The sequence below is a fragment of the Melospiza georgiana genome, chromosome Z (assembly GCF_028018845.1).
Source record: "Melospiza georgiana isolate bMelGeo1 chromosome Z, bMelGeo1.pri, whole genome shotgun sequence".
Classification (NCBI taxonomy): domain Eukaryota; kingdom Metazoa; phylum Chordata; class Aves; order Passeriformes; family Passerellidae; genus Melospiza; species Melospiza georgiana.
Genome location: NC_080465.1, coordinates 73,595,536 through 73,611,913, shown reverse-complemented (window position 1 = coordinate 73,611,913; position 16,378 = coordinate 73,595,536). Strand labels below are relative to the sequence as shown.

The 16,378-nt window shown below is 41.5% G+C and overlaps 1 protein-coding gene across 1 annotated transcript in view; it reads left to right on the top strand.

Annotated features, from left to right (window-relative positions):
* The window catches only part of UNC13B (unc-13 homolog B), a 206,775-nt gene that overhangs the window by 83,048 nt on the left and 107,349 nt on the right, over positions 1-16,378 (top strand). The gene's annotated exons all lie outside the window — the stretch shown is intronic.

The window sequence follows — 16,378 nt, the reverse complement described above, 5'->3', positions numbered from 1 at the left end:
AGTTCTTAGTGCTTAGTGATTATCAGTGTTGCAACATGGAACCTGAGGATAAATGTTTATCAGAGCCCTCTGACTAAACAGAGATAAGGTGGTTATTTCTTTTTTTCTTTACTGCAGCCTCTTTTTAATAACTTTCTAAACCTTTTTCCTTTAAAAACTCCCCCACAACAATACACTATTAATTCTGTCACCTGCCTGACTGCGCTTGTCCCTTTCACTGAAGACCTGAAGCAATTAAGGCATCAAATTTCCAGCATTCTTAATGCCACCTGATGATACCTTTTCCTATGAATGGCATCCATCCTTTATTTGTCATATTTTGTATTCGTTGCTCGATGTTTAATTTTCAGCCTTTTGATTTCTTTCCTGTGCAATTATTTTTGTCCTTAAAAACTTCCTCAGGAAGAGAGTTCAAGCCCTCCTAGAAAGCAGGAAGTTTCTTCACTGGGGCAAGTTCTGACTTTTGTCCAGTGATGCTGTTTCATCAGCTTCCTGAACTCCCTGGTCCTTTAAGCCTCTTTCTCTTGAGCTCCAGACACTCCGTTTTTATTAGTTTGTGTTCTTGAATCACCTAGTGTTTTCTAGCTTGTCTAATTCCTTTCCTTCTAAGGTATCAGGGTGACTCTCACAGTTTCCTCAGATTTATTTGCATCCTCATTTCTCTCTGCACTTATGCTCAAATCTAGAGGAGCATCTCTGCTATTTGCTTTCCGCGCAAGTTGAGTCATCAGTTTCTCCACAGATTTTGTTTGAAAGTCAGTGATGCAAAGACAGACTTTCAGATGAGGATCAGGATTTTAAAGGTCCCTGTGGTGATAGTCTAAGCAGGTAATTCTCTTGGTAGCTAGAAAAGATCCTGTCTCATTTCTCTGGTCGCTGTATTAATATCTTTCCATCTTCTGTCAGTGCCTAAGAACTTTCAAGAGGACTATCCTTGTTTGTTCCAGCACTTCAGGGCATGTGGTTTTCTCCTTAGTGTTGGAACGGATGTCTCCAGCACATTTCTGCGATCCTCCTTCTCCATGTGCTGTAACATTTCATGAACATGCATAGAGCTCCACCTCACAGATCTGAGGGGCTGGACTCCTATCACATAGACAACTGGAATGATTCTTGCAACCCTTAATTGTTAATGATCTGACTGAAATTTGAAACAATAAAGAAAAAGTCCAAAAACGAAAAAGACACCCAAGAAGTTTCCATATGTGATGTGATTATAAATCCCCTAAGCAATTCAGCCTCCTACCTGGGAAAAGATTAATATTCATGTGAATAATGTACATGCATCCTACATTCTGACCATGAGTCAGAGAAATGTAGTATTTTAATTAAGACGTGACAGTTACAAAATGGCACAGGAATTTGTTACTGTGCATGTTTAAAAAGCTTTGTTGTAGCATGCACGTACGTTTTGTTCTTCGCTTCTGCTGTTTTTCTTGTTCTCTTTCTCTGTGAAGAGGAAACTTAATTATGCTAGAATCAACTAGGGTTTTCAGCCCGGCAAGGAATGACTCAGTAATCCTCACCTTCACACTTAGAACTTTGACTACAAAGAGAGATTAATTGATAGTTCATCTGCTGCAGTCCCTCAGTGGGAGCTTCTTTTCCAGAAGAAGAACAAAAACGTAGCTGTTGCATCTTCAACTTGCAGCCCTCAGTAACTGAAATAGCCTCCAGCTAGGGACACAGCTATGTGACTTCTAAAATTATACAAATTTGAATCTGACTTTTGTATAACAAAAGAATTGGCAGACCAAAGAAGAGCAAAAATTCAGTTAAATCATCAAGTTACTTCTCTTACCAACTGTTTTAAGTATATTTAAATATTAGTTGAGGGTATGGGATCTGGGATTTTCTCCACTTATATTGAATTTGTTGAGGGGGAAAAAGTCGTATGCATAATTTTCCTCTCTTTGTCAGCATCTTAAATACATTAATTGACTAGTTTTTGTTTCAAAACCAAAGTAACAGAAGCAGTGTTTCCTCCTTTTTAAAGTAATGCCATTGTATACCAATTATTTTGATAATTTGTCTTTTCCCTATTCCCTTAAATATCAATAGTCTTTTTCTCTTGACTGATACCTAATCAGGTCACAAACTGAGATGGCAGAGGCAGTTCATGACAGTAGTTTTCTGGAATATGAAGATCACTTGCAGTCGCAGGTTCTAAACAGGGTTTTCCTGTAGTGTTGGAGGTACCCAGTCATATCCTTCGCCTGATTTTCTCATGCTCTATGGCTTCGCCTCTGATCAAGCACCTGCAAATATTTAAGAACCATGAGGGTCTCAGTTTTAAAACCCTGGTCCTGGGAGGGTGATGTGTTGGTGATTTTGTAGTGTGAACTCTCTTTTGGTTTTGAGAAAGCAAGCTGTTGATGCAAAGCATCACTATTCCCTTGATAAGCAATGGTGGGATGTCCTAAGGAGTCCTTGCTGGACTTAAAGTCATGGTGAAGAGACCAGCAGGGTCTGGTGCCAGTTTTGGTTGCAACTTTGATTGTATGTTGTCTGCCTGTCCCTGTGTGAAATCAGCCTCCACATCTGAACCCAGGCACTCTGATCTGTAAAACCAAGGACTGTGCACCTGTGGAAAACAAACTGTTTTGAGCCACTCAGTAAAAGACTGGAAGCTGTCCCTTTCTACCTCTCATGAATCTTGCAGTCCATGCAATAATTTACTTTTGGCATTTTATTTTCCTTGAGCTTTGTTGGCTAGGTGTCTCTTTATCAGTCCCGTGAAGATGAGTAAGCTCTGCATTTTCAAAGCCTCCCACGCAGTGGCAAAGAAGCAAACTGAAGCACTGTGACTCTTAACAGAGAGTTACTAGAAACTTCTCTTCATGCAGAAGAAGTACATCTCCGGTTAAATATCTTCCTTCTTTTCTATCTAATGATCTGTGGAGGTTATCTTAACCTCCACCAAAGTACCAACATTCCTGATCAACTGTTTAGGGATCAGTGTTGGTGGGGATCTGTAGAACTTTTTTTGTGGTCATGAATCTGCTGCTCCTACCCTCAGGTGGAAATCCTGTTGGTCAGGCATGATCCGAGGGCTGCTGCCAGCAGTACTGCAGGCTGTCTGCTGTTAGGTGGCTATAGTAGTCAAATCCTTTCTGAAAATGCAGCTTTCAGATCTATTAGGGATTGCACAACAATAGTTATTTAGAAAGCATTCAAATACAGAAGTACTGGGGACTATCTCCTCATGCCATAATCTTGGTTCTCTCTGTTGCATCTGAGTTTGCAGGCTGGCAAGTCTTGAGACACTCCAAAGCCCTTTGTGCCTTTCCTGAAGCAGCTTTTAGTGTGGAGTGATTCCCTGGGGTTTGACCAATTTATGTCTGTTGTTGCGTCTCTGTCAGGAGCAGTTCGGCTGACAGGCTGTGCTCAAATGGGGGAAAGCTTCTTTCTTCTCCAAATGTCTTAAATAAAATACATATTCACTTCTGTTTGGAATAAAAGCCATTAAAAGCCATTTTTATTTATCCTTTCTGAGATTCCCTAAGACTCTATAGGAAATAATATAATTTTTTACAATGAACATTAGAGCAAAGCAATAATTATTTGGATGTACACACCAGAAAATAGTGTTGTGCCTTCATTAGCTACTGTTGTGATATTTGAGCTGGTGTTTGATAACCTTACCTCCAGTGGAAAAGATCAGCAGCCTTTCCCCTTTTAGAGTAGTTAAGAGAAATAGTTTCTTGTGAAGCAATGTGGAATGTTTTCCATGGTGACCACAGCAGCTCGGAGCCTGCTCAGTTGCTCTTTCTGCAAGCTTCTCCAAACATATCAATATATTGACATCTCTGCTAAAGAGCCCAGTTTTGGTGTTGATGATCTGTATCCCCTGGCACACTGGGCATCGGTCCCCTTCAATTTTCTCAATATCTTCTTGTTGGTATTTAGAAAAAATCCCAAATGAATTCAGGGGGCTTTTGCTTATTTAGACCCGTGCTGTAAACTGCACATAATCTGTAAGTCAAAATTGATTTGAAGCCTTTAAATAGGAATCCAGTATCAGTTTGCTTTTCTTCTGAAGTTTATTCCATTTATTTCCTTAAAAAAAAGAGTAGGTGTTTGTGCAATATCTGGGATACAGTTTGCAAACATGGTGTGTTCCACAATCAGGTGCATCTCTTTCTTTGTGGCAGTACTTCACTTTATGTTCAGGTAATCCACTTTGCTGAACTCTGTGCTTCTCTAAGGTCATAATGACAGCACTGGTTGCAAATGGACTGTCATGATACCTATTAATTTTTTTAAGGTAGGTATGTCTAGAATAAGGGAGGAATAGGACTCTCGTTCCTGATCTAAATACTGAGTGACACTGAAATTTTGAGCTAGGTTTGCCCTGGTTTACAAAAATGCATTGACTGATAAGATGTAACACTCCTTCAGGCGACTCTTCTCTGCACTCCCTCAACTGTTTGAACATCTTAGACCAAAGAAATATTCTCATTCACATTCGTTATGGTCCTGTAAAACAAGTTTTGATTGTGACAAGTTGGTGCTTTCTGAAGTAAAAGGTATCTTAGTCACTTCTGTTCCTCTCGATGCAAGTGTATCTCTGTTGATCAGAGAGCAAGATGTGGGTGGCAGCAGTGCGCTGGTGAGGTGGATAGATGAGACCTTTGTCTTGTACAACTCCTAGATTCTTGCTAAGACTGTGTATCCATGATTTCTGCCTTTTTTTCTCTGGCAACATTTCTCATACGCTGTCAGGTGACAGCAGTTTCTGTGGTGGTTGTGTACAGAAATGACCTGAGTGTGGTAGGCTGAAGGAACCAGCTGTGTGCACATAGCTCATCCCTCTGAACTGAGGTAAACTACAGTAAGCTCTTTTCTCTTGTCTGAAGCTGCCCAGCTTGCATTCACATTTGTACCAAGACTCTTCCAGAAACCTTCTGATAGTCTTTTCTCAGGACCTGCTGTAGTGGTGAATCTTTCAGTAAAGATGAAACCCAAATCTGTATGAAGAGTGGACTGAGTCCTCTAAAGGCCATAGGACAGCACTAGAAATGGAGCTGAGACAATCATTGCCACCTTATGCAAAACTCTTCCCTTTGCACCTTTTTTTGTGGCTATAATGGTGAACAGAATTACAGCAGTGTGCTCCAGTGATAGAGGTTGCATCTGATTTGAAATGGGGCACAGAAACCTGTGGTGTCCTGATCACCTCGACATGACACTCATGCCTGTACTTATCAGGAAAAATTTTGAGAGTTTCATCTGACACTGGAGTAAGCCAGTTGCTTCTGCTCAAAATAGGGGTGCAATGGGAGAGGTGGGTGGGGGAACTCCTACCTGCCACATACGCAGCCCTTAAAAATAGCATTGGCTGTTGGGAGAGCCAGACTTCACACTCTTATTTTTAAGGATCTGTGTGGGAGGAGGGGATATTTCCCAGTTCTGTGTATTACTGAAGCAATCTGTACAAGAAATGCTGCACCAGAGAGCTGAAGCAGTGGGCTTCAGCTTACAAAGCACAAGAGTTTAAAAGATGAGCTAACCAGCACTGAGTGAGAGCATCATAAACGAAGCAATAACTATTCATGCAATGCTAGCAAATGCACTGAATAGTAACATAACTTCATAGGAAAAGCCAGAAGGCCAAAATAAAAGGGCTAGGACTTGACAATTTTTGCTTTTAGTATTGCTTTTCTCTTAGTTGTTTCTTGTTTTCCAAGCTGTGTTGTTACACAACTTGTTTAGATGTAGGGCAGGGTTACCTGAAATGGGCATGCTTCTGAGCCCATTTTTGAAGTCCTGTATGGATTGTGTAACTGAAGTCTTCCAGTAACGTGCATCCAGATTGAAGTAAGATGATTGCTTTGTAAAAGTGATATTCAAAGGTCAAAAAGCCATTAAATTGCATAATACAATGCCTGAAGACATCAGTACTCCAGTTCTGCATGGTGCTACATAGCATGTAAAATCAAATCATAGAATCATAAGATGGCTTGCATTGGAAGGGACCTTAAAGATGATCTAATTCCAATGCCTCTGCCATGGCCAGAAACACCTTCCACTAAACCAGGTTGCTCAAATCCCCATCCAACCTGACCTTGAACACCACCAAGGAGGGGCCACCCACAGCTTCTCTGGACACTCTGTGCCAGTGCCTCACCATCCTCACAGTAAAGAATTTCTTCCTAATATCTAATCTAAACCTACTCTCTTTCAGCTTGAAACCATATGTCTTTGTTCTGTCACTTGTCTTTCTCCATCTTCCTTTTGGGCTCCCTTCAGGTACTGGAAAAGCCACAGTCAGGTCACCCTGGAACGTTATCTTTTCTGGGCTGCACAATCCCAACTCTCTCAGCCATGATCCATCCCTCTGATCACCTTGGTGGCTCCTCTGTGCTGGCTCCAGCTGGTCCCTGTGGTTCCTGTGCTGGGAGCCCAGGGCTGGATGCAGGGCTCCAGGTGGGTCTCAGCAGAGCAGAGCAGAGGGGCAGAATCCCCTCCCTGCCCTGCTGCCCACGGGGCTCTGGGTGCAGCCCAGGACACGTTTGGCTCTCTGGGCTGGGAGTGCCATGGCTGGGCCATGTGCAGCCTTTCACCCACAGCACCCCCGAGCCCTTCTGGGCACGGCTGCTCTGGGGCTGCTCATGCCCAGCCTGGGCTGGCACCAGGGGCTGTCCCAGCCCAGGGGCAGCACCAGCACTTGGCCTTGTTACACCTCGTGACATTCCCGTGGTCCACTCCTCGAGCTTGTCTGGGTCCCTCTGGGTGGCATCCCATTGTTCAGGTATGTCAGAGTAGCATTTTTATTTTCTGCACAGCATTCAAGCAAATTGTGATGCAGGAAACGAATGCTGCCTATTAGGATGTAGTTCTTACTGAGTTAACCCTTACTGAGTTAATAAGAACTTTCTTTGCATCCAGACTCATTTCATGGCATTCAGATGGGATTTTTAAGCCATCTAATAGACACACATGTACTGTCTGCTGTCTGCTCATATTTAGTCTGGATAGTTTTGTGACATTGTGGAGGACTGATCAGATGAGCTGGATTTGGGTCAAACTGTGTGTTCATTTCTATTGCTTTGATGGTTAATGACTGACACTTTCAAAAGGGATTTTCAGTGGTTCCCTGTTGGTTTAATTTGAAATCTGGAGGTGGTAAAGGTGGGACAAGTTCTTCCTTTCCTTGGTTTTTGAATCTGTAGGAAAAGGCCTGCAGCCTTTCCTGGCAGTCCTTAAGTTGGGTTTATAACACACCTCCTCTGCTGAAAGGCACTTGAGAACATCAGTGTATCAATATCTGTTCTGCAGGAGGAATTTCCTGAGGTTGTTGACAGCTCTATCCTTTGTGTGCTGTAAAACTAAAGATAATTTAGGCATAAAGCTGGGGTGAAATCCCAAATGTAGCTTGAGATTCTCATCTGTTGCCCAAGTGTGCAGGTACCAGAGGCTGTAAGGATTGAGGGAAATCTGAGTGCCAGTTTACTGCAGTGCTCTAGGCAGAGTGTCTCTTGCTGACTGGGTGGCTTTTGCTTTCAGGTTAGCAGGATGATGTAGCACCAGGTGAGCAGTGGTGCTGCCCTCTGACTATGGGGGTATGTACTCAAAACAGGAGTATCCTGCTTAAGCTGTGTTTATGCAGTGGATCAATAAGAAAGGGAAGGGCTCTTCTGGGTAAGTGTAAACTCATTTAATCTGCCATCACTAGTAGGGCTGTAGAAATAGTTATGAAAAGAAAACTTTTCTTGGCAAATGGGAAATTAGTAAAATTAATTGCTTTATGCTCCATGCTACACTGTGGCAAGCAAGGTAGGCAATAGGTCTCTTCTGCCTGTATTTCTCTAATATTTGTAATATGACATGTACGAATCAAATCAAATGATTTTGAGAAAATGGGGTCTCTTGCAAACATCAGAGAATACAAGTTGGAGAGGGCAGCTCAGGGTGGGAAGGTGCTGAGGTTGTGTGAGATGAGACCAAACAAGTATGGCTCAGCTTAGTAGAGTGGAATCTAAGAGCAGATGTTGCTGCCATGTACTAATAGAGCATGGGAGTAAATATTGGCAAGTTTGCAACTATTTAAGTTAAAGGTTCATGTTAGCACAAGAACAGAAGGCCATAAGAACAAACCCAGGCTAGAAATCAGAAAGTAATTTTATTAATTGTTAGTGAACAGCTTCCAAATTGGTTTCTTTGGCCTTTCTAATTAATCTAAAAACAGGGTTTTTTTATGAATGCTATTATATGACAGTTGCCTGTGGGAGCAAAGAATAGGGACTTCGTCATCCAGACAGCCTCCTAGTGGGCTGTCAGAAATGTCCATGGAACCACAGCCTCCATCACTGTTCCTCATAGCGTGGCCTCCCTGTGTTCACTCTACCCACCTGCCTGCCTTTCCTGCCAAGCTGCCACATTGCAGGACCCTGTGGGTTTCCAAACACAACCAGAGGTGTGTAGGAAAGGTATTTGCTGCTTAGAAGCTCTCACTGAACTGAAATTGTGGAAATAATGTTGCAGCCCTTCTTGAGTGGCGGCTTTTCCATACAGTTTCACAGCAGATATTAAGGATGCTAGACTGCGTGAGGGGTTTCTTGAAGAATGGGTGTTCTTAGTGACTCATGCCTGGTAATGAACCTGTCACAGATACAATTTTGTTTTCTGACAAATATTCAAGTGGTAACAGTTCAGAAAATATGGTACACTTTGTAAACAGGTTTGTTCTTAAATCAGATTTTAGGAATTCCCTATGGGATTTCAATTTCTTTTTCAGGCAGTAAATTGCAATTGAATTCATAGTCATTAAAAGTTTTTTAAAAGCTAGCACTTGAAAATTGTTTTATAGGAGACCTTGAAAAGCAATAGAGACAAAATGAGGGACATGCACTAAAAAGGATATAATAGAGCTGTCCATCTAGGAGCAAATTTAGATAAATCAGTTCAAGACTCAATTCATTTAGCCTCACTTTAGTTAATGCTTTAGGTTGTTGCATACAAGAATATTTGAAATACAAATAGAAATTGCTTTATGTGAAAGATCAGTTTATTTTAACCATGTCTCCATCTGGGTTTTATTTTTGTTAATGAGTCAATATTCACCTTGTATTTTAAGATAGCAAACACATTTTTGAGAAACTGTTATTGAGAAACTGAGAGTGCTAAATTTTAATGCAATTTATTTATATTTTTCTATTTTTATTCAGTATATTATGTTAGTGCAACAGATTGAAATCATGCAAGTTTTTTTGTGGTATCTCATAAAACGGGTAGTTGAGGGATCCAGTTTTGTCTACACAAATACCTATGGATTGGCTGGTGTATTCACTGTGAATCTTGTTATGCCTAATTTAAGGAACTCAATTTTAAGCAAGTACAATTCTGCTTCATATTTTGTGACATGGATACATGATACATGTTACTCCTCCAAATTATATCACACTATTTTTAGCTTGCAGCAGTAATAGCTTGTTAATATACGACTGTTTACAGCTGCCAGAATCATCCCTTTTTAATCTGGCCTTTATGTCTGTTTCTCTGGGAGGTTGGAATGGTTTCTGTGACCTGGGAGCAGCAGATACAGGAATAACCCCATCATCCCCATCAGTATCTGAGTGTGTGCTTTGGTCCAGCTGTGCTTGCCCCTCCCATCACAGACTTTTGCCACAGGGGCCAATTGGCCTCTCAGTGACTTGACTCAGGTCAGCTATGTTATCAAAGCCTGGTTTGTAGTGCGGTTTTCATCCTCTTGCAGAGGCTTTCTTAGTCCAGGCATTTTTAATTTTTTGCATTAAATTTCTTCCTCTGCCCCTCCCAGTTAGCTGAGCTGACTGGATTTCCAGAGCCCCTTAATTCAGGTCCAATGTGAGCTTGTCAAATGCTTTCACTGGTGGTGTGAAAAGTGTGTCTGAGTTTATTAATATGGTTAATATTAATATGCTGGAGTTGACTTTGTCAGACCCCTGATGTGGCAGTTCTTTTTTTCTTGTTGAATGTCTGTGTTAATGGTGTCCTCAGAGACTGACAGAGGCTTGTATGGGGTTTGCAGCAAGTATTTGTGGGACATTTGGGTTCATTAATCAACTGCTGCCTTCTGCAGGGAATATAAATACACAAAATTATTCCCACCAAGAGAAAAGCATATTACTTAAGCCAGGAGACATAAAGGCGAAGGTAGGATAGTAAACAATGTTGTTTCCCTATTGTTTGAAAGCTGGGGCATATGTAGCAATGAGAAGGAAAGTGCTGGTAGAGGACACAACCTGTTAGCAGAGGTAGCTGGACATTGATTTGTAGGGTTTTTAGTTGTTATTCCCCTGCCCTGTTATTACATGACGCTGGACAAGCCACTGTGGCTTTTGAAAGTATTTTCCATTTCCTCTTTCTCAGATCCATGAATTGATTTCTGGTTATTTGATGTAAGATTCTGGAAATGAGTTATCAGAGCAGTAAGTGAAGTAGCTGAAAAGCTGGACTTTTAGTGCTTGATATGCTCCCAACTTAATTACTTTGAGAAATCTGGGGTTTGTTGTCCTAAGATGAGTGTTCAGAGAAGAAGCTCTTGACCTGATGCTGCCCTTGTACTTCAGTTGTAGTGGGACTTTTTAACTTCACTGGTATGCTGTCAAAACACCAATTAAGCTTGAATTACTTTAGTAATATGATGAGGAGCGCCCCTTAGCTCACTGCACGTAATGGTGGTGTAACTGTAATGGTAGGGTCTGGCTGTGATAATTTAATAAAGCATGCCATCCTGCCTTGAGTAACACCAAGGAAACAATGTTAAATAGTTTCTTGTTCAGTGAGCAGAAGGACACCCACTTCTAGCTGAGAAAGGAGATTTACCTTCAACCAGAGAAAGAATTGTGGAAGTTCATAGAGGATCAAGGCACTTACTTCCTTCAGCCAGATCCCTGTGTGTTGGACTGACCTTGCAGAATGCATGGACAGTTTTGTGAGGTAATTTCCATGTTCTGTCAAGCTCAGGTTGGAAAAATGGGCTCTGCAGTGTGTGAACCAAGCTGTTGTGTTGTGGGAAGCAGGGTTGTCCTGCAGACCACCGATGGGGAGTAATGTACCCTCATGCCTCTTAGCCAGCTGTATGTGTTACTGTATAGATAGGCTCTGAAGGATAAAGAGCAACAAAGCTGAGATGTGAAGAGATTAACTAGACCATCTATCTTCTTCAAAATCATCCCTTTAAAATGTGTGCACTTCCACTCGTTAAGACCTTCTGGGAAAGAGATTTTTTAGCTTCCCTTGATAATCTGTCTCACTGTTGATTAAAAGCTTTTCCAGGTGTCTAACTTAGCTTTCCACTGCTGCAAGTTAAGTCTGTTATTTCTTTTTCTGTGTTTACAATAGAAATGCTGAATAGTTTACTTCCCTTGTGCTTGCCTCAAGTTCATGTTGGAAAGCTGTTATGTCTGCTTGAGGTCTACATTTCATATAATCTGCAACCTTTCATTCCCAGGTTTCTTGATCAAAAAAGCAATTACAGCTCCAACTGAGAGTATAATTACAGGTTTTTCTACACACAGCACATGTCTGTGCCCAGATGCCTTTGCATTTTAGGGATGTTGATTATTTAATTAGATGTGCAATTAACGCATTGATTGTAATTTTCCAATTTCATAGGATATCAAGTCCTTATATTTTGGATGCTGTTAGAGGGGAGAGACATGTAATTTGAAGGAGGAGGCAGCAGAGGGAGAGTTTTCTCTGCTGTAAATGCTTCCATGCTGCCTGTTGACTTAAGGTACTTAAGCTGACTCCAGTTTAAAAACCAGCATAATAGTTTAATAGCTGTTTTCAGAATGGGGATATCCAGCTGATTAAAAGTTTCAAGTTGTCTGAGTTGCAGAAGGCACCATCATTTTTTCAAGAGTCTATCTTCTAATTGTACTCCATAATTAAAAGTAGAGAATGATCATTCAGCTAGAGGAGAGCTTCTATATTTTCAGATGGGCAGCCAAAACCCAGGACAAGAGGTCTGGGGTTATCCTGATGTTTTCAGGAGTATGTAAAGAAGATTTTATGTCTGTCTTTGCTGGGGCACAAGGAGACAACATGCTTCCCACAACCTGTCACCTGAGACAGCTCTGCTTTTAAAGTCTCATCACCCTGATTTTGAAGGCTGGTGTGGGCTGTGACAAGTGGGGTTGGCGTTGTGTCGGCGACAGCTTCTGAAGGGGGCGTTGTGTCTGGGAGCCAAGCCTTGTTTGTGCCCGGGAGTGGTTGGATCCTACTGAATGAGGAATAAAATAGCCTTTTCTGTAAGTGCGCAGAGCTGGTAGTGTTTGGGGTTTTTTGTATCCCAAAATCAAAAATGCAAACGTCCTCATCAAGAACAAGAAGGGGATGAGCAGGTTTAGCACTTGCCTTTAAAGTGCTAAACCTCACATCTCTGAGGAAAGGCATTGCCATTGTGAGTAACAATGATGGCTGTAAACAAATTAAATAGAGGATGATAATATGAGGGTTTCTGACTTTATGACCAATACTCTTAAGGATTTTGCACATTAGGACTTCTTGTGTGAGATTATATCTGTTCAGCCTCTGGAGGAGTTTTTTGAGTGGTGCAGTAGCAGCAGCCTCAGAGGGACAGATGGGAGAATGCATTGCAGGCAACTCAAAGGTCTCTGGTTGCTGCCTGACTGATAAAGATTGCCCTAAACTTAGTCTGTGAAGGTGTAAAGTTTGTAGCTCTTAAAAATATTAGTGCAGTGTTAATTACTTTTTTTATATACTTCACAAAAATCCAACTCTTTGAATCTTATTACATTCCTGGCCTTGGAAGTACTCTTCATTCTCAGGTATGTTAAAGTCTTTGGTTCTGTTTGTTCAGATATGTTGATATCTCAGGGTTCAGGAGATGTCCTTACAGTTGGATGATGTTACATATGGAGTGTAAACATCTTTACTGTAGAGATGAGTCAGCCAGTGGTTTGGTCTCAGCCATTCACAACAAGTGAACTGAGGTTGCCATTCTTTGGACCATAAAAAGTCCTAATAACTCTAATCTGTAGCATTTTTTTTCAATGAGCTAGTACCATTCTCATTGTCTTTCTATAAAGAAAATAATTCAGCTTGTATGAGAGAAAAAAAGATACTTTTCAAAGGGTGAGAATCCTGGAAACTTTGGGGAAGATTATCTCCTTAATTTTCTTTAAGTCCTTCAATGTAATTTCAGGCCATCATCAGTTTCCATGGTGCTCAAGGTGCTGTGTGAAGTACCTGTGCCTTTCTTCCCTTCCAAGTTTGTATGTTGCCCTTGCCCTAGCCTTTCCTAGAGGGAAAAGAAAGTCATTAGTGCTTTGAATGGCACTTTATTAAATTTGTTCTTTCATCTGACAGCAACATCTTAAGTATATGTTTCATGAATGTATTCTGAAGCTGCTGTAATGACATCAGCATCATTGACAATGCAGTTTAAAATGCCTGAGAATATACAGTCTCATCTCTTCCAGACTCTGTCTCAGCAGCACTGCTTGGGTTGTGTGATGCACAGTTCCTCAGAGCTGGTATTCATTGAGGACAGCTGCCAAACAGCAGGAGGTCACTGCTTTTTCATTAACACTTCGTCTTTAGACTCATGATTGATTTAATCTTCTTGTGCCTTTGAAGAAGATAATAAATAGCATGTTTTCACTGCTGAATAAATTGATGAACTTTACTCTGTGTATTTGAGCTTGGGAGGTCTAGTGCAGCACTAAACTTAGGCTGCCTTACTGAGAGCTCTGTCTTTAGGGAGATGCAGCAGGCAGTGTCATCTGGGACAGATGGTTCTTATATTTTCTCAGTGAAGTAAAAAATTTGTTTTAGAGGGCTTTTGGCTCAGAGATGTCCAAGGCCATTTGTGAGATGAATTAAACCTGAGAGTGAGTTGGGCATTTTTCTCTGCAGTTCTAGACAAGCTTTTCTCCATTGACTTTTCTGTCTTGACTTCCTCCACCTTGTTTCTTTGTTTCATCTCTCTGTGTAATGTTTTTATCCTCTAATTTCCATAGCCACTTGCTTTTCTACTTGCCCTAGACCAAGTAGAAGTGTTCTTGCTTGTCTTGCCGCAGGGAGAAGGGGCCTAAGTGTGTGAGAGGGTGAAGCAGTACCTTGAAGAGTGCTCATTTTCTTTTGGTTAATCCACTCATGCTCATGAAGGAATTGCTTACTTTTTACAATTTTATCAGTAATTCAGTACTTTACAGGAAGTTGGAATGAAATAGATAATGAGGATTAAAAAAGAAGAAAGGGTAACATATACCTCGCAGACATCAAAGCATTTGGCCTATATAGCTAAGCCAGGCTTTATCAGTTTTAATAATTCCCTGCTGGCTCAACCTAAAATTAAAATCTGTTGGTGAATTAAAAAATTGCAGTAAGAAGTATTTAAATTTTTAAGTGGAAGTTTATTTCTCTAGTAGAAAGCAAATAACTCAGTGCTGTGAGCCTTAAGGTAAAGCATACACTTTCTCATAGACTTTTTTATGTGCAAGTCATGCCTATTTTACTCATGAAATTATCTTAATTATTTCAGAAAAAAATCTCTGACAAACAGAGTCTGTCTCAATATCCTGCGCATTAGGTAAGGGGTTCTAAATATTTGAAAGGTGTCATCTTCCTTTTTTCTGAGGGCACCTGGTTTTTTATCTTTTTTAGCCACATTGTGAGCTATGATAAGGGCAGTGACATTTCCCAGCACTTCATTGCTCATGACCTCCTTTAGTAATGTCTCTATATTCTGTTTATTGAGAATTGTTCACTTTTCCATGTGTTTTTCTCTCCTATTCCTGTAAGACAGCCATGGGAACATTGGTATTTTATGCGGCGGTGTTTGGAAATTTGCATGGGCTCTTTGTGTCTCAGGAACTGTGGCTGGAGCATTGTGTTTGACTCCAGTATATTTTTGACTTTGATGTATTACTGTCTTGTACTGATGGCTGCAGAGATGGGCATAGACCAAGGAAGGAAAAGATGGGAAGGACCAAGGCAGTGATGGCAAGATGATTTGGCTCCACTTGTTGTAGGATCCTTGGAAAGAGTAAGGCATTTAAAAGCCTGTGAGGCTGTCTAGTGGATGCTTCAGGTGCTGTAGAGTGTTAATGTAAATTAAAAAGTGTCTGATGCATACCGACTATTTTATTTTTAAACTATTGCTGTGTAAGAGACCTCTCTCAAGATCTTTCTCATCTTACTCATAGGCAGAGCTTTGAAGATTCTAAGTGCTGTTCAAACCCTGGATTGCATTTTATTTTCTCAGATGGGCAGTCTTCATCCTTATGTGGATGAATTTGATGCAGAGCTTCAACTCTGAGCTCAAGGGCTATAATTGCTGCGTTTAGTAGAATCATTCCTATTGCAGTCAGAGTCTGTGCTTCAGTTGGGCAAGAATCCTGCTTTCCTGGCAGAATGCAAACATATAACCCTGAGATGCTCAGGGTCAGACTCTTAAAATCCTTTAAAGCTAAATCACTTCTCAAAATCTGACCTATACTCCCTGCCCTGCAGCAAGGGAAAGAGCAAAAATGAGAGGGTGTTCTGGGAGATGGGGAATGCAAGTGACCATGAGGAACATCAGCCTCTCAGAGGACCTGAAAGGAGGTTGGTGGCATGATTTCTGTGCCTGGCTGAAAGGGGCAGTGCTGTGGCTGCACACGGAAAGAACAGGGGTACAGTTCACCAGTGGTGCTGCTGAGACAAAGTATTGTGAACTGTGACATTAGTCCATATGTGAAACCTGTTAGCCAAAACAAACAAATGAGCTGGGACGCTAGCCTGGCTGCTACCAGCTGGCACTACATCAAGGTGCTGGGATGGAGCAGTGGGAGCAGAGGGTTGAAAGTGCCAGGAGAATATACACTGCATTGGATATTCTCCTGCATTGAATATTGCACTGCCCCAGGTGAGGGCAGGACAGGGAGCACAGTGATGCTTGTGGAAGAAGTGGTGAATAAAACTTGATATTGGTGTAGGTACGATATTGAAGGGGAAGTATCGTTCACAGCAAGGCTGGCTCATGAGGAGGTAGGAGGTAATTGAACAGATGGGAGGATAGTGGCATTTCCACAGCTAAGTCATATAGGCCTCTTCAAAATCCCACCCCACACTGTGAAAAGACACTGTTTTGAAAGATGCAGTGAGTTGTTCTTGAGCAACACCAGCACTCACACAGTGTCTTTGATGCTAGAGGCAGAGAAACAGTATTTGGGAAGGAGGTGGGTGTTTGTGTTGGGTGCACGAAGAGGGGGGAGAGCATAAAGGGAGCATTTATGGAAAGGGGGATGTGAACTTGGATCAACTGGCCAGCGAGGTTTTCTCAGTGGCAGTTTGTTGGATGCCTCTGGAGCAGGTTGTGGGGCAGATAAATGGTGCCTTTAATTCAGGCACTTCTTGCAGGATGAGTGCCTGCTGCTGCTCA